At 43.6% G+C, this 5,013-nt stretch overlaps 1 long non-coding RNA gene across 1 annotated transcript; it reads left to right on the top strand.

Annotated features, from left to right (window-relative positions):
• The first annotated feature begins 203 nt into the window (after positions 1–203).
• LOC121433702 lies at positions 204–4,716 on the top strand. The gene is made up of 4 exons (XR_005972348.1): positions 204–362; positions 768–941; positions 3,916–4,242; positions 4,658–4,716. It is a non-coding gene; the product is annotated as an uncharacterized LOC121433702 (long non-coding RNA).
• The last annotated feature ends 297 nt before the right edge of the window (positions 4,717–5,013 follow it).

Genomic DNA, 5,013 nt, shown 5'->3' with positions numbered 1-5,013 from the left:
ACAGCAGGGGAAATAAACAAATATTACCTTCCACCAAATCACAAGGCACCTTTTTATTTAGGGTGTACACCCCTACCTACTTCCTAGAGAAATTTCAAGCAAGTTATAAAATCATTCTCAACATAGAACAAGATAACTAAAAATAGAAAAGAAACTTAGCACCCAGTCTCTTCTGGGATGCCTGGGAGGTTACAGAAGACAAATACTGCAGTGGGCTCTGAGATGACGTGTGGCCACCTCACTGGGTGACCTTGCACTTCTGTGAGGCTCTGCTTCCGCGTGCACAGCCTGGGACAGTGCTGCCTCCACACATTGCTATCTCCTGAATAATCAGCACAGCAATTCCAGTCAGCGCAGGGCAGGTATGGCAACTGAGCAATCTGCCTTCAGGATCGTAACTTGCAGCAGCTGGGGAAGCTGGTGACTTAACCCTAGAGAATGAGATCCTTAACGAATTGCCTCTTCCCTTAAGAAGAGCAAACTGCACATGTGGGAGCCTAGCCAGTTTGGATGTTCACCTTCCTAGATATGGACGGAGGGGGGAGGACCTAGGACTTAACACAGGGCAGGGAACCCGGACTGCTCTGTGGACTGGAGAGGGAGGGGGAGAGGAGTGGGGGGAGGGGGAGAAGGGTGGGAGGAGGGAGAGAAGGGTGGGAGGAGGGGGAGAAGGGTGGGAGGAGGGGAAGGGAAATGGGAGGCTGGGAGGAGGTGGAAACTTGTTTTTTGTTTATGCTTTTTTTTCTTCTTTTTGCAATAAAAAAAAGAAAAATCTATTTTCAATAAAAGATAAAATAGAAAAAAAAAAAAAAAAGAAGAGCAAACTGCCTCTGGAAAAACCTGCATCCACTGGCTGTTTGGGGAACAGGAGCAAGATCTTCTGCTGGGATGCCCAGCCATGCTGAAAGGAGCTGACACCAGGGATCCTCTCTGACTCTAAGGTGTGAATCCCTAAAGCTCCCACCAAACCTCTGCTCACTTCCAATGATAAGGTCTCTTTTTACAGGCAGAACGTGACCAGTGGCAACTGTGTTGCTAATATAAGACAATTATGTGTGAAAGGCCAAGTTCAACTTGCATGATCTCTAGATGTGTCCGTGCAGGACCCATGGGGGAAAAAGAGCATAAAATCTGGCTTGTGACTGCAATTGTTCCTGTCTCAAAGAAATGGTATGGTCAGTAAGGTAGCATATTCCTATAATTCCAGTACCTAGGAGTCTGGAAGGAGAATTTCCACAAGTTTGAGGTTAACCTGGTATATGCAGTGAGTCTGAGGCCAACTAGGGCTACATAGCAAGATTGTGTCTGAAAAAGAGCCAAAGTCCAGGAGCTGGGAGATAGCTTATTCAGTAAATACCTTGCCTTGGAAGGCATGAGAACTTCAGCACAGATCCTCAGCACCCACATGAAAACTGGCTGTACTGGCATGAGTCTGTAATCCCTGTACTCAGGAGTTCAGGTATAGACAGGCTTGGAGCTCACCGACCAACCATTCTAACCAATCAGTGATTTCCAGGTTCGATGAGAGCCCTTGTCTCAAAAACAAAAATACAGAGCCCTACATGGAGATACCCAATATAACCACATAACTTCTGGTTTCCAAACATATTCACACACACACACACACACACGCACACACGCATGCACACACGCATGCACACATACATGCACACACACACACACACATACACGCCATGCATGCACACAAATAAATAACCAAAAATCAAGAACAAAAACTCAAAATAACAACAAAATTCCTCATAATGTAGTGGTGAAAACAGCTTCAGGAACTCTAGTAAGAAAGTCTCAGGCCAAAGGAAGCCAGTCACCTGCTGGACTCTGCTGGGTCTGGGCCACTGGGGAAATACTGTGATGGGCAGTCTTCTCTCTGCAGGGTTTCTGAGCCACCAGAAAATGAGGGTCCCAACCTCTTGAACTCCTTCAGGCCTGGCTGATAGGACTAGTGTGGGAATGAGCACAAGACTGAACTTCACACCAGTGTGAGCATAGTTTTTGGCCCTGGCACATTCTGCAGTGGAACCATGGGCAAATCTGAGTGTGCTGACCTACCCCTGGGCTGAGGCTTGAACCACAGGAGGACGGGAACCACAAAGGAGCCACGGGTTGTGACTTTGCCTGAGTACTAAGTCTAGAAACTTGCCAGTGCTAGAAAAATCTCCAACATTAGAGTAATGTTGAAAAGTGGTACAAGTCCTTAAATAGTAACAGAAGAGGAGCAGGTAAGCCTCCACCTCGGCAAGGCACCTAGAAGTACATCTTCTCTGAGCCCTGACAGAGAAGTCAGGCAGAATCTTGGATGCAGGAGATGGCACAGCCCAGGAAGCTACCATGGCGCCTGCCACTACATCCATGGGGGTGAGTGGGGCCACAGAGACTGAAGTTCTGAGAAGGCCTGGTCCCTTGTATTCTGCTGTTTCTTCAGGCCCTTAGCAAAGGGGAGGTGGGTCTGAGGAGGCAGCAGACTCTCATCCCTAACCTGCTTCATCCTTCCCAAGGGTGATTTTTTTTCAGTTGTGGTTTCTGACTTCTAATCATTATTTCTAATAAAAATTAAACAGGGGGGGGGAACAAAATGAGCACTATGATCCCAAGACAAATAAAATGATTAGTAGGGCAGATGCCCTGAGCTCACAGCTGGTGGCCCTGAAGAGGTGACTGCCTGCCCCCTGCTGGCTGTGATATAGAGAGGCCTTTGGAAGGAGAGCCTTGGTTACCCACTGATTAAGCTTTGTTGTCTTTAATGAGGCAAATCTCTACCCCAGAGCCAGCACTTCCAGACTCCACCATACACAATAGACCCAACCTTGCCCAAACTCCAGGCCTGAACAGACACCACCCCTATCTATGCAAGTATCAATCAGGCAAATACTTGACAAAGATTTTCTCCCATGATTTTTGTTTTGTTTTGTTTTGTTTTTTTTTTTTACTATACAGAGACTTTTTAGTGTAGATAAAATTCCATTTTCAATTCTTGTTTAATTCCATGGCTCTATATAAATATCTTAAAACATTTCCTTATGTTTTCCTCTAGTAGTTTCTTTCTTTTCTTTTTTACTTTCTTTTGCTTCCTTCTCCTTCATCTTCTCCTTCTTCTCCTCCTTCTTCCTTCTTCCCTTCTCCTTCTCCTCCTTCTCCTTTTTCTCCTCCTCTTTCTCCTCCTCCTTCTCCTTCTCCTCCTTCTCCTTCTTCTCCTCCTCTTCCTTCTTCTCCTTCTTCTTCTCCTTCTTCCAGACATATCCTCTGTCCTGAGTTTCAGATCTTACACTTAGGTAATTTAATTTTTCTATTCATGTATTTATTTGTTATTGGACAAGATAAGAGATAGTGTTCAGATTCCAATCTTCTACAGGTGGGTTCCCAGCTCCCCAGCATCGCTTGCTGACAATCCTGTTTTACCAGTGTATATTTTGGTTGCCCTTGTTGAGATTCAGTTGGCTATACCTTTGTGGGTTTATTCCTCTGTTCTGTTCCATTCATCTACATGTCTATTTTCATGCTATTCCATACTGTTTTGTTACTCTTTCTTTGTTATGTAGCTTGAGATCAGGTACTGTGATGTCTCCAGCACTGCTATTCCTACTCGGGATTGATTGTTTTGGCTATTCTGAATCTGAGTATCTTTAAAAATTTTTAAATCACTTTTCTAGTTTTATGAAGAATTTCATCGGTGCTTTGACGGAGGAGTATGTTGAACATGCAGATTTCTTTGTAGTGTGTACATTTTAGCAATAACATTGCTTCTAATACACTAAACACAGAAGGCATTCCCACTCTTTTGTTTCTTTGTTTTCCATTGCAGAGATCCTTCGCATTCTTGGTTAAATTTATTCTTGGTTTTAGTTTACTTATTTTTATGTATAGTAAATGTTATTGATGTTATGATTTCTTTCTCAGGAAGTTTGTTATTGGCATATAAAAACGATACTGCTGAGGGTGTGGAGAATGAACTCACACACAATGCTGCCTGGAATGTAAACAGCACAGTCACCAGAGGACATTGAAACTAGAGCTTTCTATGATTCTACTGCCTGACTATATATTCAAGGGAAATTAAATCATCATGCTAGAGAGAGACCTGCATATCCAAGGGAAATTAAATCACCATGCTAGAGAGAGACCTGCATATCCAAGGGAAATTAAATCACCATGCTAGAGAGAGACCTGCATACCTGCGTTTGTTGTTGTGCTATTCTCCAGAGCCAAGATACAGCGTTAGCCTAGGTAGGTGTCCATCAGTAGAAAAATGGATAAATTAAATGTGATATATATATATATATATATATATATATATATATACACACACACACACACACACACACACACACACAATGTAATATTATTAAGCCATAAAGAAAGACAAAATATTGACATTTTCAGCAAAATACATGAAGCTGCAAGACATGTTAACAGGAGAGAGCCAGACACTTGTGTACCTATTCTTGCTTAGGTGGAGCCTAAAATGTTAATCTGGATGTAGGAGTGTTTATTAGAGATTGGAGCGAAGGAGGGAGGATGAAGGGAGGCTGGGTTTGATCAATGCACACTGTGCACATGTGTGGAAATATCACACAGAATGCCACTAATGTGTATACTTTTCTTCCTGTTTGTTTGTTTGTCTGTTTGTTTGTTTTTCAAGACAGGATTTCTCTGCGTAACAATCCTGGCTCTCCTGGAACTCACTTGGTAAACCAGGTTGGCCTCAAACTCACTGAGATCTGCCTCTGCCTTCCAAGTGCTGGAATTAAAGGCATGTGCCACCACCACCTGGCATATATATTTAGTACATGTGCATGAAAACCAAATAACTTAAGGGGACTGTGTAAGCAGGAGGAGTTGATTCATATTCTCAGGCTTCTGGGGACCTCAAATAAAGGTAGGTGAGCAAGAGCCCTCAGAGGAGTCCCCATTTTGAAACCCAGTTCTTCCTGCCTAGCTGGGGGTTGGGGAGCAGACCTGAGACCACCAGTGAAATGTTGGCTTCTGCAGTATCTC

This window comes from Microtus oregoni, unplaced genomic scaffold (assembly GCF_018167655.1).
Source record: "Microtus oregoni isolate MIOR12 unplaced genomic scaffold, Mior012 000040F_ref0000088, whole genome shotgun sequence".
Lineage (NCBI taxonomy): Eukaryota > Metazoa > Chordata > Mammalia > Rodentia > Cricetidae > Microtus > Microtus oregoni.
This window is presented reverse-complemented; position numbering and strand designations above follow the sequence as displayed.